Below are 27,158 nucleotides of genomic sequence, written 5' to 3'. Positions count from 1 at the left end.
ATCTTGTGATGGGGGGGATGATTTTGGTTTTCCAAAATTGAGAGATGGTATGGCGTGCTACAGACAAGAAGAAGCTGAGAAGGCTCTTCCTGTGGGAGCTGGTAGAGCCTGGTAATATGAATAAAAGGGCCATCTTGGGGGAGGGTGCCAAAGATACATCATGTAAGTCATTATAGATACCAAATACCTTGTCCCAAAAAGGGCAAACTCAGCGCACTCCCACCAGAGTACCAGATGTGGATATAGCGCCAGCACATGTCGGACTTATCTGGGTACATCTTGTTCGCCGTGACTGGATCCCTGTACCATCGTGATAATAGTTTGTAGTTTTTCTCTTGTGAGAACCCGGATATGGACGACTTGTGTGTAAGTGTGAATGAAGTGAACCATTGTTCCGAGGTTATCTCCAGACCCAAGTCCTTGGACCATTTTTGAGTAAAATTGGGCAGTGAGTCATATGTGTGGGATTGTATGTCTTTGTAGATCAGAGACAGAGAGTGTTTAGGGGTCCGAGAGAGACTACACATATCTTCAAATGTCGTGAGTGGTCTGTGGACCTGTCCGGAGAGATGAAGAATTTTACTGTGTTGTGTCAGGGATAGCATAGAGAGCCAGTCAATTGAGGTGAAGGATTGGGTGTCCTGTTGTGAGTGGAATTGGCCCGTGGAGGAGTGTACAAACTGCCTAGCTGTATGCCATTGCTCTTTCATATATGGGCCACACTGTCCTCGAGTTCTGTAGGTCGGGAGCGCTGGGTTATCAAATAGGGAAGAGAGAGGACTAGGATCTGTGGATAGGGCAAAGGTGACTTGTTTGCCATATAATGTGGATAGCGCTGATATTGTCAGAGGAGATATTCCCTCAATTGCTCGGAATGTAGCATTGTATCCCCATAGAAGAGCTCTAAGGTCCACCTGTGTCATGTCTTGTTCGATGATTGTGGATGGTTTGGTTAAGGGTCGTGGGAACCATTCTAGTAGTCTGGAAAATATGGCCGCCTAGTGATATAATTGAAAGTTCGGGAGGCCGATGCCTCCTTGAATTTTGGGGGCACACAGGATTCTGTGTTTGAGTCTGGGGGGGTGGTGTTGCCAAATGAACTTGACCACCAGGGAGTGAAGCGTGAGGAAGAAAGCTTTGGGGAGGAGGATGGGCAATGTCTGGAATAAATAGAGTAATTTGGGGAGAATATCCATTTTGAGGACATTCATCCACCCCAACCATGAAAGCTTGAGATAATGTCAGGATTCTACGGATCGTCGGATTTTGGTCAACAAGGGACTATAGTTCAGAGTGTAAATGTCCTGTACATCTCTGGGGATCTCTGTCCCTAAGTATTTAATGGATCATGGTTGCCAATGGAATGGGAATTGCTTCCGTAGCGAGGATGCCATAGTAGGATTAAGGGAGATATTCAAAGCTTCAGTTTTAGTAATATTTAATTTAAAATTGCTATGTGCTCCGAAGCGGTCAAGCTCCTGAAGTAGTGCGGGAATGGTGACCTGTGGTTGAGTGATGTATAGAAGTAGGTCATCTGCATAAAGTGATAGTTTTCGGTGGGCTGAGGGGGTGGGGATACCATGTATGGAGTCATTACTTCGAATGGCCTGGGCCAGATGTTCTACAAGATGTAAAATGATTCCGCGCAAAGGAAGTGAGTAAATTATTTAGAAAGAAAGAAAGAAAGAACTGCTGCCTCTACAAAATCACCACCACCAGGTGGAGCATAAAATTAAAGAAAAAAATAAAGTAGATATGGTGCCGTTCAATACCCGTGTTAAAAAACTTTCAACTAAAATAAATAAATAAATAAATATGTAAGTAATGGTGCAATTTGTTCAAATGGAATACACATACAATTTTATCAAACTATTGTGAACAAAATAATTTCTTGTGTTCATATGTTAAATCAATACATCCCCACTGAAAGTTACTATCAAACTTTACGTATTTTCATTGTGATTTAAAGTGCTTGTCCAAAAACTTGTGAATTAAATTACAAATCTAAATATAAATAATCTACAAATAAAGAATTTGTTATTGCCGATATAAAGTTCTTTTGGTATCCAAAGAATAGTGTGCTTCTGTGTTGGTGGAAAACAATATAGTCCATTTTTAAAAAGTGATCACAGCATGCGTGCTCTTTCTGTGCTCTTATTGTGGCCGCACTCACCGGAGCTCCCCCCCCTTGGGGTGTGGAGCGTTCACATTATCTGCCACTGTGCAGCAATCTGAGGGCTGGATATTTCTGGTGTATTAATAGTTGTTGCTCTTGTCCCAAATGCCATAAGAGATATAGGAGAAAAAGGTGCCAATAGTATGATATTGCTTCAACAAGTTTATTAGTTAAAATCATGAAAAGGGTACTCACATTCAGTAAAATGTAAAAAAGCATTTGTTGCTGACACAAAGACCGGTGACCGGAAGTGATGCAAAAGTGTGTGCTGACTCTGTCCTACGCGTTTCGTCACTCTGACGTCATCTGGAGCATGCACCGCTATTGCTTCATCTCCTTTTTATAGCAAATCGCAACTTGGATGATTAACATTGACGGCCATTTTGGGTGGGATTTTGCAGACCGAAGTCCGCGTGTATGTTTTTCCCGGCGGCTATTTTTGATTTTCTACAGTGAGTGCAAATAATAACGGCAATAACGGGCACCCTTGCCATGTACCGTTTCTAATTTCGAAGGGTTCTGGGGATACCCCGTTGACAGTCACCTTAGCCGAAGGTTTGGAGTAGAGTGACTTGATTTTGTTTAATAGTTTCGGGCCCAGACCTATCTGAAGCAGTGAAGCTTGTAGGAAAGGCCTATCAAAAGCCTTCTCTGCGTCGCATGCTAGTAAGTATGTGGGGATGTTGTGGTGTCGAGCGTATGTGATAAGATGGAGGATTTTCGTGGTGTTATCCCTAGCTTCACAACCTGGTATGAATCCTACTTGATCGCTATCTAGGTGATGGGGGGAGGGTCCAGAGGTAGAGATAGTCAGCACGGAACATATTCCAGAGGGCAGTATTGGGGGCATTAGTGGTAGGTTGACCAAAGCACAAAAACCCAAAGTAAGTATAGTAGCATGTCCTAGTTGCAATCTTGGAACACCCAATACAAGGACAACATGCGACCGGTTTAAACTATGTGGCATGTTCACCAATGCCAGGAGCATGGCGGACAAGATGGGTGAACTAGAAATACTGTTGTACAAGGAGGATTTGGATTTTGTGGGAATTTCAGAGACCTGGTTCAACAGCTCTCATGATTGGCTGGCAAACATTCAAGGGTATACCCTTTACCGCAAGGATAGAGAGGGTAAAAAAGGGGGAGGGGTATACCTATATATCAAGAATAATGTACAAGTGAATGTGAGAGATGACATCACTGAGGGAGCTAGGGAGGACGTGGAATCCTTATGGGTAGAGCTCCAAAGGGATAAAGCTAAGGGGAAAATAATACTGGGAGTATGCTATAGGCCCCCTAACCTGAGGGAGGAAGTGGAGACAGATCTCCTATCACAATTTGGATTAGCAGCAAGGATGGGAAGTGTTATCATAATGGGGATTTTAATTATCCAGACATAGACTGGGCGGAGGGAACCGCGCATTCATTTAAGGCTCGCTAGTTCCTTAATGTCTTGCAGGACAATTTTATGGGTCAGATGGTAGACGCACCAATTAGAAATAAAGCATTACTGGATCTACTGATTACCAACAGTACAGACCTGATCACGAATGTGGAAATACGGGGCAATTTGGATAACAGCGATCACAGGTCAATTCGTTTCAGTATAAATCACACAAATAGGAAACATAAAGGGAATACAAAGACACTGAATTTCAAAAGAGCCAACTTCCCTAAACTACAAACCTTGCTAAAAGGCATAAATTTGGATAAAATATTAGGAACAAAGAACACGGAGGAGAGATGGGTTTGCTTTTATAGCATATTAAATAAGGGCATTAGCCAATGCATCCCATTGGGTAATAAACTTAAAAGAGCTAACAAAAGTTCCTAATTTTTACAGACAGTCTACTGACTGGAATGGTACCAGCTGATTGGAGAAAAGCCAATGTAGCACCAATATTTAAAAAGGGCCCAAAATACATCCCTGGGAATTACAGACCAGTTAGCCTAACATCAAAAGTATGTAAACTCTTGGAGGGGATGATAAGCGCTTATATACAAGATTTTAGTAATCAGAACAGTATCATTAGCAGTAATCAGCATGGATTCATGAAGAATTGTTCTTGCCAAACCAATATACTAACCTTCTATGAGGAGGTGAGTTGCCAGCTAAAGGAAGGCCCGTAGACGTGGTGTATGTGGATTTTGCAAAAGCATTTGACACAGTTCCCCATAAGCATTTACTGTACAAAATAAGGTCCGTTGGCATGGACCATAGGGTGAGTACATGGATTGAAAACTGGCTACAAGGGCGAGTTCAGAGGGTGGTGATAAATGGGGAGTACTCGGAATGGTCAGGGGTGGGTAGTGGGGTCCCCCAGGGTTCTGTGCTGGGACCAATCCTATTTAATTTGTTCATAAACGACCTGGAGGATGGGATAAACAGTTCAATCTCTGTATTTGCAGACGATACTAAGCTAAGCAGGGCAATAACTTCTCCGCGCGGTGTGGAAACCTTGCAAAATGATCTGAACAAATTAATGGGGTGGGCAACTACATGGCAAATGAGGTTCAGTGTAGAAAAATGTAAAATAATGCATTTGGGTGGCAAAAATATGAATGCAATCTATACACTGGGGGGGAGAACCTCTGGGGGAATCTAGGATGGAAAAGGACCTGGGGGTCCTAGTAGATGATAGGCTCAGCAATGGCATGCAATGCCAAGCTGCTGCTAATAAAGCAAACAGAATATTGGCATGCATTGAAAAGGGGATCAACTCCAGAGATAAAAAGATAATTCTCACGCTCTACAAGACTCTGGTCCGGCCGCACCTAGAGTATGCTGTCCAGTTCTGGGCACCAGTCGTCAGGAAGGATGTACTGGAAATTGAGCGAGTACAAAGAAGGGCAACAAAGCTAATAAAGGGTCTGGAGGAACTTAGTTATGAGGAAAGGGTGCGAGCACTGAACTTATTATCTCTGAAGAAGAGACGCTTGAGAGGGGATATGATTTTAATATACAAATACCGTACTGGTGACCCCACAATAGGAATAAAACTTATTCTCAGAAGAAAGTTTAACAAGAGTCGTGGCCACTCATTAAAATTAGAAGAAAAGAGGTTTAACCTTAAACTACGTAGCGGGTTCTTTACTGTTAAGGATGTGGAATTTCCTTCCACAGGCAGTGGTCTCAGCGGGGAGCATCGATAGTGTCAATAAACTATTAGATAAGCACCTGAATGACCGCAACATACAGGGATATACAATGTAATACTGACACATAATCACACATAGGTTGGACTTGATGGACTTGTGTCTTTTTTCAACCTCACCTACTATGTAACTATGTAGCTATGAACTAGGGTTGGAAGAAGGGGGGCTAGTCGGGTAGCTATTATTTTGGAGAATAGTTTAAGGTCTACATTTAAGAGAGATATGGGCCTATAGTTGCTACATTGGGAGTGGTCTTTACCAGGTTTGGGTATCACTACTATTTGGGCCTGTAGGAGTTGTGGTGGCAATGGGTGTGTTTCATCTACTTCCTCAAATGCTCAGGCCATTATAGGGGCTAATTGATGCGTGAATGTTTTATAAAACTGGGGGGTATACCCGTCTGGGCCTGGGCTCTTGCCAGTTTTGAGTCCCTTAATCGCAGTTAAAAAGTCAGAGGGAGTAATGGGTTGCTCAAGGGCGTCAATGTCAGAAGAGGGGATCTTAGGAAGGGCAGTGTCTTGGATGTATCAATGTAAGTCCATAGTAGTAAGAGAGGGTAGTGTATTTTGCCTCTCAGGTTGCGGAAAATTGTATAGGGAGGAGTAGTACTTCCTGAATTCAGAGACTACCTCCGAGTTTTTGTGTTTTATTTGTTTGGACTGTTTATTGATGTGGGGAATGTTTTGTCTGTATAACCCTAGCTAAATGCCTCCCACATTTATTTGCTTGGGAGTAATGTATATGACACCCTCTGTTACAAGCAGTTAATGATCTATCCGTGAAGATTTGTAACAGATCTCGTCGTGCATTTGATAGTTTTACTAATGTCCTGGGGTCTAGCGTGTGTTTATGTGTAGATTCAAGGGGGGTGATCAGAGCAAAAAGGCGTTTTATGTCATCTGTACAAGCTTTTTTCAGCCTGGAGCCGTGTTAGATAAAGATCCCTCTAAGAACACATTTCAGGGTCTTCCATTTGTTCATAGCCGAAGTAATATCTGTGGCGTGAAGTTGGACAAAGTCCATGATAGCTTTAGACACTGCTGCAGTACACGCTATGTCATTTAATAGGTTGTCATTTAATCTCCAGGTGGCCCGGCGTGTACATTGTGGTAGTTTACCTAGTGTTACGTGGATTGGTGCATGGTCTGACCATAATTTGAGACCGAACCTGCTGGAGCGATCAAGGTCTAGTAGTGTTTGAGAGAGAAATATGTAATCTATCCTACTATAGGACTTATGAGCGGGGGAGTAATATGTGTAGTCTCTCTCAGTGGGATGTAAGAGTCGCCAGGTATTAACTAGTAAGAGTTCCGCTAGAATGGTCTTTATTTTGGTCAATGAGGAGGGGGAAACGTGTGTCTCACCAGTAGAAGGGTCCAGTCTCGGGATAATGGGAACATTGAAGTCTCCTGCAAGGATTAAGTTGGGAGTACCAAAGGTCTTCAGGCGGGCTGTCAGCAAAGGAAGTGGAGCTGCTCCTGGTTCGGGAGATAAACATTAACAATTGTAAAAATAGTTTGTTGATATTTTAGTTTCAAGAACAAAAAGCGAACCTTGGGGTCTATGTCTGAGTCGAGTACTTCTAGGGTGAATGAGCTATGAAAGGCTATGGAGACCCCTTTTGTTTTAGCTACAGGATTAGTGCTATGGAACCAGGTTGTAAAGCGTTTATCTGGTAGTGATGGGATCGCATCTGAACGAAAATGGGTTTCCTGTAGTAACAAGATCTGTGTTTTGGCTTTATGAAAATGGTGCAGGATCTGTCTGCGTTTTTCTGGCGTATTGAATCCTCTACAATTTAGTGAGGATATCTTGAACTCTAAGGTGGATGCCATGTTGTGGGGGTTATGGATTCTTGTGTTAGGCTCCTGAGAGTTATAGTGTGAGGAGGTAAGCTTGTGTCGTGCTGAGCAGAGGTGGAATGAGGATGGAAAAGGAGAGGGGAAGGAGGAGGGAGAAGAAGGGGAAAAGGGTATATGCACTGGAATGGTGTTTGACAGAAGTGACCTATATGCATTGTCAGTGCTAAGCGATCTTGGGGAGGGTGCTGTAGAAAACAGCGTGGGATAATATTGTAGTGTGTACTACTAAGCGTAATATTGCTATCTGCGGGAGTATAGCTCCCTCTAGTGTCCAGATTGGGAAGGGGGTGAAGGACACTACCTAGTAAATCTAAAACAAACATTATAAACAGAGGCAGTAAAGACTCTGCCAACCCTATTGGAGGGAACGTGGCTAATCGGATGCGGGGCACTCCGCCCCCGTCCGGGTAAGGTAACAGTGGAAATTAAAACAATGTGAAATTATGCAATTAAGCAGTTTAGCACTATGTGCAGTCTAAAGTACAAGTAAATTATTTTGAGTGACTTTTAGGGGCAACCAGTAACTCATCTAGTAACAGTATATGTAACATATATTTTGAAAAACAAATAAGCTATGCAAATATCAAACTTGTCCCTGAGGATAGCTGTGTAAGCCTTCAAATCTCTCTTCTCCCTCTCCTATAGGGAGATCGACCAACACAGGGGGTCCCTCGCCCTTCCTGGAAATCCGGGTCAGGAGAAAAGGGAAAAAAAAACAAGAAAAAAAAGATTCAAAAAAATTAGGTGCATGGAAAAGACAGAATCCCCACCGGTCGGTGGGGGGGATGAGTGTTCATCCTGCAGGGGACTTGGAAGCCCGTGAGCGGGAATGTTTCTTCTTAGAGTGTGATTCCCATCCAGTAGAGAGAGGAAGGCCCGGAGTTGCCGGTCTGAGAGGTCAATCTGGTATCTGAATTTGTGGAAGTTCAAAGGTTCCTAAGCTAGCTAGGTCCCCGAGCGTGCGGAAGACTGCTGATTTGCCATTCAGAGATGCAGAAAGTTGGAAAGGGAATCCCCAGCGGTACTTGATTTGTTTTGCTTGCAAAGCATCAGTAACTGGTTTCAGGGCTTTCTGCATGAGTAGGGTCTGCCTCGACAGATCAGTTAACAGCATGATGGGGGAATCGTTGAACATGATGGACTCCTGGTAGTGAGCTGCTTGCATGATGTCATTTTTCACATTGAAGAAATGTATGCGGCAGATGACATCTCTGGGGTAGGCAGGATTCAGGTTGCGGGGCCCTAGTGATCTATGAATTCTGTCGATTTTGATCGGTGTCTCGTTTGGTTTGTTCAGTAGTTGATTGAACATAGTGGTGGCCACCATTGCTAAATCTTTATTTTCCACCGTTTCTGGCAGTCCGAGTATGCGGATATTATTGAGACGGCTCCTGTTCTCCTGGTCGTCCAGACCATAGAACAATTGCTGGATTTGAATTGTGTGCTCTTGCATTATGATATCATGCTCAGAGATTCTGGTGACAGATTCCTCCACAGTGGCCTCAATGTCTTCAAATCTGGGGCCTATATTTTTGCGCAAGTCACTGATTTCTCTCCTATAGGATCTGTCAAGCCTGCTAATATAGGATTCAATGTCCTGCTTAGTGGGGGGAGCTTTAATGTAGGCCTCCATGTCCCAGTTCTGCCTTTGACTGTGGGATATAGGAGAGGGGCTTCTGGAGTGAAAAGGGCTTCTGGGATGATTGGCCTCCGGGTCTGAGGACCAGGGGGGTGAGGGGAGTGCACAGCCTGTACCTTGTTAGCTGCGTGTGCTGCCTGAGCCGCCGCTGAGTGGGTCGCCACCATCTTGGAGGCCGGTGTGGTCTTGGTGTCCGGTCCCCTCACGGGGAAATAACACCCTATTTCCCCGGATTTCTGGCTCCCAGAGGTGCGGGGGGTATTACTGCACCCTCTCCGGCTCATGTGGTAAGCCAGGGGGGATTTTGTCTGCGCCGGTGTGCTCTGTGAAGCAGACAGGAGCGGGAGCTAGTCTCTCAGACATCTTTTCTCTCCATGCGCCACGCCTCCCATGTTTACCATCTTAAATAACCAGACAACACCCTTTTGGAGTAAACTTGGCCTTACCGGCCATTTTATTTATTTTATTTGCAAACAATACTTTTCCAGATCAAATAATCATGTTGTAGATCTTTGAAGGCACTGAAAAGACCCCAAATTTATGCAGTATCAGCGTGACCACACAAGGTCCCCAGTTGCAGCACGCCGACTCTGGGACAATACCAACCCTCCACCTTCCAATGCTGAAACCCATATCCAAATGCCCAGTTAAACCTCAGTTAACTGGCATCTTACCGAGGATCCCATACCATAGATGGTTCCCCACTATGCCACATTGCTCTTAATTTAGAAGGTCTCCAAAGATCCCAACTGCCACAGCCCGCAGGTGTGAAACCTTACACCTGTGGATGCCCCAAAAAACACAAGGCTCTTTGGATGCCATCCTGCAGAACCAAGCACCAAAAATCAATGCCTACTGCGTTAAGATGTACATCGTCCCACCCTTAAGTACTGGCTAGTCTTAACCTTCAATTCCCGGTGCCTAACCACGAAACCACCATTACGAGTAATGAACCTGCCAACCTCCTTGTTAACTTTAATGCGGCCTTGTTAACCTTGTCCACCGACCTATCCCAGCGCCAAGACGTGCGGCCTACCATGTCTGACCACACATCGAGGGTATGGGGAAAATCCATGCGGATGCAAAGGACATCAAATTTTATATCCCTAATCAAATGCCGCATAGACCTAATTTCCAAATCATTGCCCCCAATGTGCAATACCAAGACGTTCGGGGCACGATCCAGGCGAGAGCACTTATGTATCTCTTGCAACACCCTGCTCCACAACATACCTGGGACCCCAATCCAATGGACCATGGCCACCTCCCTAGAGACTCCTAACTGGCGGCCGTTGGACCAAACATCCGCCCATTTAGCCCTCCAAAATACATGAGTGTCCCATGATCCACATGAGACCAGCTGCATCATTTGAAAATAAAAAATGCGAAACATAGAAATAAAATAAAACCAACATGTAGAACCAGCAAGTAACACAGCAAGTGCAAACCTATATGACTTGCACCAAATAGGGGTGTACATAAAGTTTGAATTGATCAGATTCCCATCGCCCAATACGCTTTATAACTGAAGTCTCCAATCCCCACCGGGCTGCCTCAGTGACAGCCCCGATACGGAAGGAATGAGAAAAATAAGCCCGGGGGTCATGATCCCCTGCCCCCAAGAATAGGCGAAACACTGAGCTAAACTGAAATACAGATAAGGACAACTCATCCTGGTGCACTAAAAAGGACCCCCCAACTGATGGGTGTGACTTGGTTAAATTGATGATAGGCAACTCCTATCCTCATATTGATTAGTGGTTCCAAATTAATAATAACTACTGCAGTAGGGAACAGACACAAAAGATACGCTCAGCATCTTTCCAAATTACTGTTCTGCTTTATTATGACGCAATTGAAGGTTTTTATGCACATGATTAAGTAGGTATCACATTAATATTACAATTGTACGTTTATGGTAACAAGGGGCGTTACATAGGCAGGCTAATTCTAATCAGGACTCGAAAGAATGTAAACATGTACTGAAAACATTATTAGTGCTGTGTGCACAGTGAGGGTAGTGTGCAATACATACAAAATACAATACAATTATATACAGAACTTACAAATTTCCATTACAGTCTCCCCTCTTTTGATCAATATTTTGATCACTAACCATACCTGCTATAACATTTAACCTGGAACCTCCACATGCGTAGGTGGAGGTAGTCCTGGCCAAAGAGGCAAAAAAACTCCATTGTGGAGAAAAAAATAACTGAGCAACTTTTTTCATTACCAAATGACTTTTCATTGTGAAAAACAAATGATTGATAAGACATATTTACAGAGTACTGGCTGTACACTTCTGTGGCCAGAATGGCCTTCTAGCTGAATTGTAGGCATGCTTAACTTAGCAGCATATGTAAACACAGACAATTCTACATAAAATGGAAGACATACAAAAGACAAATATGACTTCAACATGCCCAAATACTCTTGAACCACAGCCACTGGGCAAATGGAAGGCCCAGGGACCTTGTAGACATGAACATACTTACCCCTCCCCAACCGGTCTGTTTTAGTTTGAACCAAAAAGCTAAACCCGCTATCTTGCGGTCCATTGCTGAAACAGACACTCCTTTCACAAAATTCAAGCTTATAAAATACGACAAGACCGTAACTAACCCTTCACCCGTAACTTGGCCCACCCGCTCCAGTAGTCCGAACCACTCCTGCCAAGCCTTAGCATAGGCCGACCACGTACTCCTGCTCACGGAATTCCAGATCAATCCTGCAGTGACTCCAATGCAATTCGCCACAGCTGCTGAGGACATGGATACCCGTGTTGCTCCCGATGCAAACTCCTGGAATCTGTCCCACTGAAACCGAGACAAAGCATCAGCTACTGTGTTAACCGTTCCCGGAATATGCACTGTATACATAAAAAACATTTAATTGCAGAGAACGTAACACCAGGCTCCGCAACAGGCGTACCACTGGTGCCGAGGAAGCCGCCACTTGATTAATGACCTGAACAACCCCCAAATTGTCACAATGCAGACGGATCTTCTGATCTCAAAAGAACTCACCCCAGATCTCCACTGCGACAACCACCAGAAATGGTTCCAGCAGAACAAGATTTTTGAGAAACCCCGCCCCCCCGCCAATCCTCCGACCAGCTCTCTGCACTCCATTGTCCCCCAAAAATGCCCCATATCCCTACGACCCAGCCACATCGGTATAAAATTCCAAATGGAAATTACTCACCAGCCCTTCCATCCAAAGTGACTGGCCATTAAAGGAATCTAGGAAAACATGCCACACACGCAGGTCCTCCCTGTGATCCCCAATCAGCGTAATGAAATGGGTTGGAGAAGAGAGACCCGCCGTCGCAGCCGATAAGTGACGGCAAAACACTCTCCTCATAGGCATGATCTTACACACAATGTTCAACTTTCCTAACAGGGACTGTAGCTGTCGCAGTTGAATTTTGTGCCTGCCCACCACGCGTGGATCTCCGCCTGCAGAGCAAGCAACTTGTCATCTGACAACTGACATTCCATTGCCTGGGAACCTATAACTATACCCAGAAAGCTAAGTTCGACCATTGGGCTGACAGTCTTGTTAGGTGCCAGAGGTATACCAAAGCAGTCCGAAATATACTGTAGAGTAGCCAGCAAGATGCAGCACAACGAAGGGGAAGGAAGGATTGTCAAGGTAATGGATGATGGAATTGATACCCGACAAGTCCAGCATCACCCATTCCACGAATGAACTGAAGGTCTCAAACGGGGAGCATGAGATCGAACAGCTCATAGGCAGACATTGGTCCACATAAAAGGCATCCTGCCACTGACACCCCAGAAGGTAAAAACTTTGCGGATGGACCGGCAGCAGCCGAAAGGCCACCTCCACATCAGTTTTGACCATGAGTGCACCCTGTCCGTAATGCCGGACCCAGAACACCGCGGTGTCAAATGAGGTATATGTTACAGAACAAGCATCTGGGTCGATCGCATCATTAACCAATCTCCCTTTAGGGAAGGACAGGTGATGAATCAAGCAAAATTTCTGGGGCTCCTTCTTGGGGACCACCCCCAATGGTGAGACCACTAAATCCGGCAACAGGGGAGATGGGAGGGGTCACTTATGCGCCCTAACGCCACTTCCTTAGATAGTTTCTCAGAAACCACCGACGGGAGCAGCAGGACTGAACACAAATTTTTGGACACTGGAGGTACACACGTGAGTAAGCACAGAATCCGAAAACCCCCGTAAAACCCAATTCCAGGAGCCGGGCAGCCGTCCGGTCCGGGTACCTATTTAGAAAAGGATGCATCCTTTCCACCCTCACCGGAGTCATCCCTTTTTCCCAAAGTGTCTCCGGAATGGCCTTTTCCCTGTTTAAAACACTGGGACAGAGTGTGGCTGCCCCCACAGCTGGAGCACTCATGTTTGAAACGGCAACCGTTTCCAAACCTGCACGCCCCTTCGTTATACTGCCAACACATCCCCCTTCGTTTGGGGGCCGGCTGTCCTGGGGCATCAAAACTTCCGGCCCCGCTGGGAAAAAACGATGCAGAGGCCCGCGCCGAGGACATAAGCTTCATCCGTAAGCTGATGTCCTTGTGATCCCAGCGCAGGGAGGGGCAGACGGCTTTTCGCTGACGAAATTGTTCGTCGCACTGGAGCCATGCCTGACTCCCATACACCCTCTGAGCCTCCCCAATGGCATCCAGGTAACAAAAGAGCGCCAAGTAGCTCTTGAGCTGTTTCTCGCCAATCACTCTTGCTAGAATAGTGAACACCTGTAGCCAGTTAACAAAGGAGCGGGGAATAAGGTAATCACGAGACTTTTCTCCTCCTTTTTTGACTTGTCCGGTTTAACCCGGTCCAAGTTGCAGCAAGGAAAAACATTTCCACATACTCACCCCTCCATATTTTATCCTGCACCTCCAGTTTGAGATGCGCCCCAAAAGGGCCCTCAAAGCATACAAATACCTCACACTTGGCTGCGTCCGCCAAGCGAACGGTGTCCAGGACATTACTCTACTCCTTCGTTGTATCAGCCTTGCCGGAAACTGACGCCCCATCTTGTGCCCCCACCGTCATCCCCCCTGCCATACCCGTAACGTCCGCTACAGACCCCGTAATAGGGGAGGATAAGGCCCTCGCCCCCATCTGGCTGGGTCCCCAACCAGAAACTGGGGAAGCAGTGACCGCACTTACCTCGAACTGTTGCACTAGTGTGTGCAAGCCCGTCAAGGGGTGCTGTAACTCAGCGCCCGAGCCCGACACAGCAGACGCCTGATCCTCTGAGTGAGGTGCAGATGCATGAGTCAACACCGGGGATGGGGGGGGTACACCCTGACCCCCGTTACCCCCCATGCCCAAAAGACCACCCAACACTGCCTGCAAAGAAAGGAGGGGGTTAGTACTGGACTTACCAGGCTGTACAGGAGAGGGTCCCGCAGCCGCTCATCCCGAATCCACCGCCGCCGGACGATCAGGCATTTCACCATCACCTGAGCTGGACAGCTCACCTTCAGATCTGTCAAATGCCACATCAAGCCGACCGGCAACAGCGGGGACATCATTCGTGGATGCACCAGCCCCAGATCCAGAAGTGCCTGTCCCAGCACCCGGGGCGTGCCGCGCTCCAGCTCCAGCAGCGCCCTTCGATCTCCGGGTCTTCTTGCCTGCAGTTTTCCCCGCTGTTCGGGGGGGGAACATGCCCAGCTCCGCCCCCGATCTGAGGACACACCCATCTTGTGGAGGATGGCTGCCGGCCGCTCGTGATGACTGGCTGGCACCCGATGAACAATCTCTCCCACGCCGCCGAAGCATCACCAGGAGAGGCGGCCGCATGCTCCTGTCTCCCGTGCAGGCAGGACGGGGGGAAGCCGCATCGCGGTCCCTGCCTGAAGAGCTACGCCTTCATCGGGGATTCCTCCCAGCACTGGCACCGCCTGGCTGGGTGGATATTTAAAGCGAGGTCCTTCGCGCTACTAATTAAGTGAATAAACAATGAAAACGAATAATGTGAAGTACGTGAAATCGCTGCAAGATCTGAAGTGTACACTAAACACAAAAAATGGTAAATAATAATGAAAGTGATCCACGCAGACTTCTAACACATTAATATTATAAAAAAATAATCCCAAATGGTGTGAAAAAGTAAACACAATAGCTGAAATCCAAGAAAAAATGTGTATGCATCAAAAAGTCCCTCAAAGTGATAGATTAGTGACAATAATCATGAGTGAATCTTCTAAATAAACGGTTGTGTTGTGAAATTGATGTTAATCTTTGTGACTAAATAGTCACGTAATGCTCCCAGAGCCCTTACCTCCAAATGGAGCAAAATAAGCCTTGGATCGATATCCTGGGATGGGATCGTCTATATGTCATCCGTACTTCCAATCGATATCCGTGTAGATGGTTTTGTGTAAATGTTACAGTACGTACCTCTCAGGGTTTCTTTCTCTGGGTTTTCTGCATCTATTTCTAGACAACTTAGAAAGTGCTCTACACCATGATACCAATGGGTTGTGGGCAGGGCCAGTGCTAGGCTATTTTGCACCCTAGGCAAGACCAGCTACGTACACCCCCCCCAAAAAAAGGTAGGAAGCTGATGGGGGGATGAAGAATGAAGATGACAGGGGTGGGGTTGTAGGAAGCTGATGGGGGGATGAAGATGACAGGGGTGGGGTGATAGGAAGCTGACGGGGATGAAGATGACAGGGGGTGGGTGGTAGGAAGCTAATTGGGAGATGAAGATTACAAGGGCGGTGTTGGTAGGAAGCTGACGGGGGGTGAAGATGACAGGGGGTGGGGTGGTAGGAAGCTGACGGGGGGGTTGAAGATGACAGTGGTGGGGTGGTATGAAGCTGATGGGGGTGAAGATGACAGGGGGTGGGGTGGTAGAAAGTTGACTGAGGGTGAAGATGACAGGGGGTGTGGTGGTAGGAAGCTGACGGGGGGATGAAGATGACAGGACTGGGGTGGTAGGAAGCTGACAGGGGAGTGAAGATGACAGGGGTTGGGGTGGTAGGAAGCTGACGGGGGGATGAAGATGACAGGGGGTGGGTGGTAGGAAGCTGATGGGGGGATGAAGATGACAGGGGGTGGGGTGGTAGGAAGCTAATGGGGGATGAAGATGACAGGGGTGGGGTGGTCGGAAGCTGACGGGGGGTGAAGATGACAGGGGGTGGGGTGGTAGGAAGCTGACGGGGGGATGAAGATGACAGGGGTGGGGTGGTAGGAAGCTAACAGGGGGTTGAAGATGACAGGGGTGTGGTGGTGTGAAGCTGACGGGGTGACAGGGGGTGGGGTGGTAGGAAGCTGACTGGAGGTGAAGATGACAGGGGGAGGGGTGGTAGGAAGTTGACGGGGGTGATGATGACAGGGGTGGGGTGGTAGGAAGCTGATGGGGGATGAAGATGACAGGACTGGGGTGGTAATAAATGATGGGGATGAAGATGACAGGGGTTGTGGTAGGAAGCTGACAGGGGATGAAGATGACAGGGGTGGGGTGGTAGGAAGCTGACAGGGGGGATGAAGATGACAGGGGGGTACAGGGGGATGATGATAAAATGTATGATGACAGGACTCAGAGGTAGGGTGGCGGGATGCCAGGAACAGAGCAATAATGTGGAGGATGATGATGATGATAATGACAGGGGGCAGTTGGTGGCATCATAACATTAGGGCTGTGTTGTGAGATCACAGGCGGCTGCTAGCAGGGATGTACCTCGGTCAGGGAGTGACATCACGGGATGCTGTCAGTATTAGGCAGGACCATCCGTCATACTGTACCTTGAGACTCCGGCAGACAGGGAGATGATCTCTACTCCTGGCAGGTCTTCCACTATGGCCATCCATCCTGTAGAGATCAGGGAGCTGCTTAGCCACGGCGGCCATTATCCACACTCTGCACATGGTAGGATATCCACAGTTGGTGGGTGAAGGGGACTAGCCAGGAGAGGGGAGTACATGGATTCACCCACTGACCCAACAACTGTTGGATTGAGGTTGTGACAAGCTCCCAGCGCCTCCTCCCCTTCCTCTACAGGACTGTAGACCCCTCACATTTTTGTAAATATTTTAGTTTATCTTTTCATGTGACAACAGTGAAGAAATGACACTTTTATACAATATAAAGTAGTGAGTGTACAGTTTGTATAACAGTGTAAATTAGCTGTCCCCTCAAAATAACTCCACACATAGCCATTAATGTCTAAACCGCTGGCAACAAAAGTGAGTACACCCCTAAGTGAAAATGTCCAAATTAGGCCCAATTATCCATTTTCCCTCCCCGGGGTCATGTGAATCGTTAGTGTTATAAGGTCTCAGGTGTGAATGAGGAGCAGTTGTGTTTAATTTGGTGTTATCTCTCTCACTCTCTCATACTGGTCACTGGAAGTTCAACATGGCCCCTCATGGTAAAGAACTCTCTGAGGATCTTAAAATAAGAATTGTTGCTCTACATAAAGATGGCCTAGGCTATAAGAAGATTGCCAAGACCCTGAAACTGAGCTGCAGCACGGTGGCCAAGACCATATAGCAGTTTAACAGGACAGTTTCCACTCAGAACAGGCCTCACCATGGTCGATCAAAGAAGCCGAGTGCACGTGCTCAGCGTCATATCCAGAGGTTGTCTTTGGGAAATAGAGGTATGAGTGCTGCCAGCATTGCTGCATAGGTTGAAGGGGTGGGGGGGGGGTCAGCCTGTCAGTGCTCAGACCATACGCCACACACTGCATCAATCTTGTCTGCATGGCTGTCGTCTCAGAAGCAAGCCTCTTCTAAAGATGATGCACAAGAAAGCCCGCAAACAGTTTGCTGAAGACAAGCAGAATAAGGACATAGATTACTGGAACCATGTCCTGCGGTCTGATGAGACCAAGATAAACTTATTTGGTTCAGATGGTGTCAAGCATGTGTGGTGGCAATCAGGTCAGGAGTACAAACACAAGTGTGTCTTGCCTACAGTCAAGCATGGTGGTGGGAATGTCATGGTCTGGGGCTGCATGAGTGCTGCCGGCATTGGGGAGCTACAGTTCATTGAGGGAACGATGAATGCCAACATGTACTGTGACATACTGAAGCAGAGCATAATCCCCTCCCTTGGGAGACTGGGCCGCAGGGCAGTATTCCAACATGATAACAATCCCAAACACACCTCCAAGACGACCACTGCCTCGCTAAAGAAGCTGAGGGTAAAGTGATGGACTGGCCAAGCATGTCTCCAGACCTAAACCCTATTGAGCATAAATGGGGCATCCTCAATCTAAAGGTGTAGAAGCGCAAGGTCTCTAACATCCACCAGCTCCATGATGTTGTCATGGAGGAATGGAAGAAGACTCCAGTGGCAACCTGTATAGCTCTGGTGAACTCCATGCCCAAGAGGGTTAAGGCAGTGCTGGAAAATAATGGTGGCCACACAAAATAGTAACACTTTGGGCCCAATTTGGACATTTTCACTTAGGGGTGTACTCACTTTTGTTGCCAGCAGTTTAGACATTAATGGCTGTCTGTTGAGTTATTTTGAGGGGACAGCAAATGTGCACTGTTATATTGCTGTACACTCACTACTTTCAATTGTAGCAAAGTGTCATTTTTTCAGTGTTGTCACATAAAAAGATATATTAAAATATTTACAAAAATGTGAGGGGTGTACTCACTTTTGTGAGATACTGTATATATACATATATATATATATATATATATATATACACACACACACAGTATCTCACAAAAGTGAGTACACCACCCCTTCAACCTCTGCAGCAATGCTGGCAGCACTCATACGTCTATTTCCCAAAGACAACCTCTGGATATGACGCTGAGCCTGTGCACTCGGCTTCTTTGGTCGACCATGGCGAGGCGAGGCCTGTTCTGGGTGGAACCTGTCCTGTTAAACTGCTGTATGGTCTTGGTCACTGTGTTGCAGCTCAGTTTCAGGGTCTTGGCAATCTTCTAATAGCCTAGGCCATCTTTATGTAGAGCAACAATTCTTTTATTCAGATACTCAGAGAGTTCTCTGCCATGAGGTGCCATGTTGAACTTCCAGTGGCCAGTATGAGAGAGTGAGAGCGATAACACCAAATTTAAAACACCTGCTCCCCATTCACACCAGAGACCTTGTAACACGGGGAGGGAAAATGGTATTTTCCGATGGGAATTGTGTGATGACAGGCTGTTGGTGGAAAATCTGACCGTTTGTACACTCCATGAGACAATTGTTGGCCAACTTTCCATGGACAAATGTTGGATGGCAGGTTTATAAATTTTCCACTGACAAATGTCTGTTGTCGGATTTTCCAAGCGTGTGTACACAAGTCCGTCAGTCAAAAGTCCAAAGTACAAGCACGCATGCTCGGAAGCAAGAATGAGCTGTAAGCGGTCGGTCTTGTAAACTAGTGTTCGTAATGGAGAATTGACATTTGTGACGTGGCAAATTATGAAATCTAGAAATGCAGCGCACAATTCTCTTTTTCTTTAATGTGATAATAATGAAGCTGCTTTGCTGGTGATACTGATGGAGTTCTGCCAAACGTATTTTCAAAGGCTTTTTTTTTCTAGTGATATCAAGAATAATATTATTATGCTTGTTTTTGTTTTTTGGGGGGGCAAGTTACCACAACACCATTATCCAGTAGTTTTTAATATCAAAGATACAACTATGTTAATGTCCCTTGTTAATTTTACATTTTATTTTTTAAAATGTAACTGCCTACTCCCAAACTGTAATTTGAAGTAAAACACATAGCCAAGTATTATTCAACACAATTTTTTTTATTGTGCATTAAAAAAAGAAAACAAATAAAATTAGACATGCTATCTGCCAATAGAACTTAACCAAAAAGTGCATTCTATGCATCCAAAAATATAGAAAATATAACAATCAAATCATTATTATTCAACCAAAAAATAAAATAAAAGCATCATGCATGTGTCCAGCTTCATAATATAGGGGATAAGCACGCTGTCCACCAAATATCAGGTAATCACTCTACTGTAGAGATAATACCTCCTAGCCAAGGGTATGCGTATAGCTGTATCTTCTGAGTTTGCGATTTTAGAAGTCACCTCTACCATCAGATTTAAACACCAAGGCCCCACGGTCAGCCACCACCCCAAAGGGGGGGGAGCTTGAGCAGCAGCTGTGCGACTTACGATGGCTTACACTTAGGAAGAACCCCCACACCTGGTAAGGGGCATGTGGATCAGCAGCACCCGCGATCTCTAAGTGCCAGACAAACGGCAGTGCTCCATGTGCAAAAAACAATCTGGGAAGTTGCACCAAGGAGGATGTTGTGGCTGAGTTTCAGGAGCTTCTTATGGAAGTAGTGTTTCCTGATAGAGCTTTGGGTATCAAATGCAGATGATACACTGAACCTTAAGGTACACCGCTAATAACTTTAGACCAATCAGAATATGAAACATTAATCACAACCCTCTTAAAATGGTGTTATAGACAGTTTTCTATTAATTTACAAATTACAAGTCTTTAACTTACACATTAACCATGTGCAAAGAACTGTCACATGCTTTGCAAACTCCAAGTCCACTATATCCATAGCCACCCCTTTATTATTTTTTTCTTATTTCCAGATTTGTTTGACATCAGTCTTTCGTGAATCCATGCTTAAAATATTGTTTTCTAGCAAAAACTCTTCTATGTGGTCTTTTACAAAACTCTGAAGTATATTTTTGACCATTGAAGTTAAACTAACTGGTCTGTAGTTACTTGGTAAAGACTTTGATTCCTTTGGCCTTAGCCTTGTGTCAATCTAGTGGCACTGAGCCAGTCATTAAAGAGTCTCTAAAAATTAGAAACAATGGAATGGCTTTGAAATAACAGAGTTCACCTCTTTAAGGACAGGTGTAAGTCATCTGATCCAGTGCTTTATTAACCCTTATGTTGTCCCCATGCTTCTGGACCATATCAGTTTTCAGCCACTGCGGTTCTTTTGAGGCCATGTCAATACTACACCATTATTAACTATTAGCTCCCCATTTTTTCTTTGCATACACAGAGATGAAGAAGGGATTTAATACATTTACCTTCTCTTTGTACCCAGTCCCCAGCTCTAAATTATCTTGTAAAGGGCCTACATGCTCAGGCCTGACCTTTTTAGTATTATTATATTTAAAGAAGTTTGGGGGGTATGTCCTACCCTCTTTGGCAACTAATGGCAATCTTTCCAACTTTCAAACAATGATCGTGTTTCTTCATTTTTAGATTTTTAAATGCCCTTTTATTATTCTTTATAGCTTTTTTAAATTTGGACATGAGCCACATAGGTTTTATTTTTAGTAAAAAACAAAGAAGAGAGCAGCGCCATCTATTTATTTTTAGCCTTTTAGACATATTACTCATGAGAATATATTTTTAAGTGTGTTTACATAAGTGGATCTGAAACATTGCCATTTCTGCAGTGTGTTCTTCGATGACAATATTCCCTCCCAGTCTGAGTCTTAGAGCATCTCTAAGCCCTAGAAAATTTGATCTCTTAAAATTAAGTGTTTTTATCTTTAAAATATGTGCTTGTTGTATACAGCTTATGTTAATTGAAATCATGGTGTGGTCACTGCTACCCAGATCTTCATTAACATGAACATTAACGATAAGCTCTGTGCTGTATGATTTTTAGCTATTTACCTATTACCTGTGATCTGAACCTGAAAAAGGGGGCGGTCTACATATACCTACTCAGTTTCCTATTGATCCATCTTCTGGAGTTCCTACCTATTTGTGGCCGTGCACCTGTTGCCAACTTTAGCTTGTATCCTCAACCAACCTCACTCTTACTTAACAATTATGACTATTTCTACCCATTTATTGCTGACCCTAGCTTACCCATGACCTCTTCTCTGCTTTCTGATTTGGTACTGCACTTTTGACCTGTTCCTCTTGCGCCAACTGAGTCAGTGTGCTTCCTATCTCAATGCTTACAAGTTCCAGTGTGTGTGTCCACGCATCATAAGTCACTAATGCCCCTCCACACCCATACATTCTTTTTCTCACTACCTTAGGGTTCTAAGGCTGGGGGCTATTCTCAGCATCTTGGTCTCCAGATATCTGTACATAACACTTACCAAGTGGAAGTGATCTCAAAGCTTCTTAGCAGCACCAAAGGCTTAAAAGCTTCAAAGATCTCTGTAAAGGTTTATTTCCTCACTCTACCTGCTTAAATATACAAAATTTGTAAATAGCATGAAAATAGATATAATTTGGCATAGTGTGTCTCCACTGTGTATTTAAAGCACTGTTGATCTTTGATTTGCAAAGTGGTAGGGTATCTGTCACACTGGGGTTGATTTACTAAAACTGGAGCACTTAGAATCTAGTGCAACTGTGCATGGCAGCCAGTTGGCTTCTAACTTCAGCTTGTTCAATTAAGATTTGACAATAAAACCTGGAAGCTGATTTTCTTTTTCTTTTTTTCTGGTTTCTATGCAGAGTTGCACCAGATTTTGCTCTGTTCAGTTATTCAGTTATCAGTTCAGTAATCCCCACTGTTTTAACTACATTGTTTGATATGGTCAGCTTTTATTTAATTACTGTATATTTTATTTCATTTCGGTTTTGGCTGTTGCAAGGTTCAGATAATGCAACCCTTACAATTCTAGAATACACATAACTAAGTGTGTCTCATACTTAAAACAAAGGCTACATTTATTTTCATACTAGGAGTATGTTTCTTCAAGTACTTTGTTAAAAGAATTCTTGTCAGTTATTCTGAACCATTTGTGGCTGAATCTTCATAAGCAAAGCCCACACGACTGGATAGTGACCAAACACTATTATTTAATGTCAATGGCCAATCAGCATCTGGCTATAGCTATGCCGTTCCTACTACACAGACCCGCTGTTATCATGTTGTCTACAAATTCCATTTAATAGCAATGCAGAAACATGATAACAGAATACAGCTGTCATTAAATTTCATGTCCCCTTCCTCCACTGTCAGCTGTGATACTCTTTTATGGCAGCACTGAAAAAGTGGGATGCTTAGTATTTAAACAGCACATAATACAGCTAATTAAACACAGTTGATGTATAAACACAGTTTTATATATATATATATATATATATATATATATATATATATATATATTTTTTTTTTTTTTTTAATATATTCTCTGTGTCAGACTTAATTTTGTTATTACCTTGCTATCTGTGTTAGGTAACTAAGAGACATGAGTGTTAACAATCTTTATCTCATTCAGATTTTCTACAAGCAAAGGTTTATCTCCCATTTCTCTGATGTGACTTGTTCTTTATATAAAGTATATAAAATTATCTCATTAGTCAATAAGTAAAAGAGTGGGTCAGCCATTCTGTGATGAAGGTGCTGAGTTCTAGAGGACTTGTAGAAAAATAATGATTTGTTATTCATTAGAAAGAAATAAGAGTAACCCCCACCCCTCACAACCCCCCCTAAAAAAAAAAAAAAAAAGATATTGAAGCCAATTACATAGCTAAATGACTTTTCCTGACACCCCTTCATCCCAAACAAGCCAAGACCCTTTTTTCTGAAATAATATTTTTTGCATTTCACTGGCTGCACATTGAATTCGACACAATGCAAACATCTGACTGTGTTTTTGAGTTTGCTCATAATTAGGTTTTCACAGATGGAAAGCATATTCATCCTTACAGACCCATGTTGAGAATGTATGTGAAGCTCTCAACCAGCTGCATGAGTCATAGATCTGGCAATTAAACTTGGTCTCCTATCAGAGAAATGAATCTCTCCCTCCTGTGTTACCCACGGCAAGTTGGCATGGAGGTAACTTTATTCCTAGGTTTAATCTAAAATATTCTTGGTAATTTCATATTTTAAAAAAGGCAGTAACAGTTATAAAACATATTTGTTCAGCTTTTTTCTATTTTCTCTCAAAATACACTTTAATGTTCTTTTTTTTTTTATCTTTGCTGATCACCTTGCAGAGTTTTAACTACCACCCATATTAAAAAGTCAGCACACCATGGCAGTGTGTTGAATCATGGACCAGCCATTTATATCTCTATGGAACTCTGGAATCTAAAAATTGGCACCTGAACTGCCAACTTATCATCAGCCAGTGAATTCTGTATTTATTTTTAAATGGTGAGAATGAAGATGGATAAAATAGATTTCTCTGCTTTGATTTGTCACAGAGACAGGAAAGCCATTCAGATCCCTGGAATTTTGTCACTTCAGCTGTAGGTGACCAGCTACCACCCCTCTAATGTGTAAATATCAGAGTAAAAGAATATAATCTGCATTTTTTTAAACACTACATGATTGGCTGCATTTTATTATGACAGAGGAGATTAAATAAAGGTTGTTACATGTTATGTATTAAGCTCTTTGTTATAACCTATTCAGGCTAAATTTCACACTATTACTGTACATTGCATCATATGTAACTTCTGTGATAGGCTTTTTTAGAAAAAACAAACAAACAATATTAATGCTGCTATATTGAGTAGAATTGCCTGCAATTTTCTGAAGATTGTTTTTTGTTTTATTAGAGCCTGTTTTTTTAAGTATGGAAAAACAAACAAACAATAAACCCCCCACAAATACAACACATTTAAATAGTGCATTTTAAGCACCGAAGTTAAGCCTCATAACTAGCAAGGAGCTAACTAGACCTGGTTGGGGAGACCTGGTTAGAGAGAGGCAATAGCAAACTTTGGCAAAACAAAATCTTACAAAAAGATGAATCCTGGGAATGGCATTCAAACTGGTGCCTATACCTTATGTCTCAGGGGAGATGCTTCCAAAATACCAACATTCCAATACACCACAAAGAAAACTGCACCTACCAAGGCTACCAATGCAAAAAAAAAAATAGCAAACTTTGGCCAATCCAGGTTTTATTCTATCAAAACTGTTTTAAACCCAAAAGCAAACATTTATTATATTGCAGCTTACCAATTCTTAGATGTGATGGCTGTATCAGTTTCCTTTTTAGGCTTTCTTGCTTCTTTTTTCACCTGGCGATTTGGCCAGTAAGTCTCTTGTTTTTCTGAAGCTCAAGCTCTCTAGCAGAATGTATCAGTTTACATGGATGAGACAATCCAATTACCACTGGTAGGGGTGATTAAAATGATCAGCTTTTATTTATTCATGTAAAACATTTATCCCAAAATGAAACAAAAACTGTTTACTGTAACTGAATACAAAGTTTGAGCTGGAATTTTGCTTCAATTTGTTATTGTATTTAAATCTACTAATACATTTAACACTCCTCTTCCTCCAAGACTGACAATGCTGCTATCTGCTGAGCCTCCTGTGCTCATTCTTCCAGAGTAGTCCCACCAATACAGGAGGTGTGTTACTGGCCAGATCACCAGGTGAAAACAAAGGGAAAAAAGCCAAAGAAAGGAAAACTGAAGCAGCCACCACATCTAATGATTGGTAAGCTGCAATCTAATACATGTTTGGTTTTGGATTTAATGCCGCTTTAATAAAAATATTTTCATTACTATAACTTTAAGAGGAATCCCTCAAGGTCCTTTTTTGGGGCGTTTTCATGGCTGTCTTTTGATTGAATACCTTTGGGTGCAGCCAAAATATTTATTAATATTGTACATAATTATTGTACATGAGCCCTTTTAAGCAGACCTTACATCAAAATTAAAGGCCTGCTTATTTATTAGCACCCCTTCCCAACCCAATGTAAAAATATTGCTCTGCAGGTTTATAAAAAAATATACTTGGGGAGAAATATAAAAAAAATATATAGTTATCCAGGCTTTTGCCTACAGCATCTAGGCAAGGGTGGCATCAGGGACCTTCTGTCAAATCTCCTGGGAATACAGACTATAACCAACCTTGTCAGAAGGCACTCCATGCATAATGCAGAAGCATCTTCTCACAAGAGTTGAGATCTTTTATTTTGTTGCAAGGTTTGCTGTAATGCCGGACTGTGAAGAAATATAAAAAGTAGGGATGAGCCTGATGTTTGAGCCGAACGTAGTCGGGTGTTCGCCCATTCTACGAATATCAAACATTATAGGGGGTGTGCGGCAAATTTGAGCACCACGGAACGCCCATAATGCACTGGAAGATTGCACCTGACCTGCATGCTTTGGCCAATCACAGAGTGCTCTGCTGAGAGAGCCATAATTGGCCAAAGGCAGGGTGCCTTTGGCCAATCATGGCTCAAGGGGCTAAGTCCACACCCCACACTATATTAGGCTGCTTATTCAGCGGGCGTATATAGTGTAATTATGAATGAAGAGAGATTAGGCAGGTTAGTGGCGTGCAGGCAGTGTATTTGATATATACAGTCGTGCTCAAAAGTTTTCATACCCTGGCAGAAATTGTGAAATTTTGGCATTGATATTGAAAATATGGCTGATCATGCCAAAAAAGTATTTTATTTAAGGATAGCAATCACATGAAGCCATTTATTATCACATATTTTGGCAAGGCCCTGCCCTTGCCTATCTAGCAGATGTCAAAGTGAAAAGTTGTGGGAAGCCTCCAGTGGAGGCAGAGTTTTCCGTTTTTATTTTTTATATATTTTTCAGAACCGCCGGTGCCGTGATTGATAATGGATTTACATCGCGGGACACGTTTTTTTAAAATAAAGGAATTGTCAAAAACTGTCTGTCATTTTTACTTTTTTGACACATTTTTGGTGAATGGGTAGGGGTACAATGTACCCGATACCTATTCACATAGGGTGGGGGGGCCAGGATCTGGAGGCCCCTTGTTAAAGGGAGCTTCCAGATTCTGATAAGTCCCCCGCCCGCAGACCCCCACAACCACCAAGGGTTGTGGTGATGAGGCCCTTGTCCCCATCAACATGGGGACAAGGTATTTGGGGTGGACCCCAAATTACCCTCCCCATGTTAGGGCATGTGGCCTTATGGTTCAGGAGGGGGGCAGCCTGCCAGGTTGCATGCTTGGATAAGGGTGTGGTATGCATTTTGGGGGGACCCCACACCATTTTTTAAACATTTTTGGCACGAGGTTCCCCTTAAAATCCATACCAGACATGAAGGGCCTGGTATGGATTTTGAGGGGGGACCCCCCACACCATTTTTTTAAAATTTTGATGTGGAGTTCCCCTTAATATCCATACTAGTCCCGACTGGGGGGAACCCACGCTGTTTTTTTCAATTATTTTTTATGTATAGTGCCGAGATATGGCAATTCATTACAGCTGCAAGCAAGTTTAAATTTAATTTTTTCCTTTAGAAATGTCATTTTGCTGCAGTACTGTTATAAACACAGGAAATATGCACTACTTTACAGGCAGACTAATGGGACCCCCCAGGCATGATATTCATGTTTATTGTTTCACTTTAAGCATTATTAAAATAACTGCTCCTGAAAAAACGTCAGTTTTTAACCACTTGCCAATAGGC

Source organism: Aquarana catesbeiana, linkage group LG07 (genome assembly GCF_042186555.1).
Source record: "Aquarana catesbeiana isolate 2022-GZ linkage group LG07, ASM4218655v1, whole genome shotgun sequence".
Lineage (NCBI taxonomy): Eukaryota > Metazoa > Chordata > Amphibia > Anura > Ranidae > Aquarana > Aquarana catesbeiana.
This window is presented reverse-complemented; position numbering follows the sequence as displayed.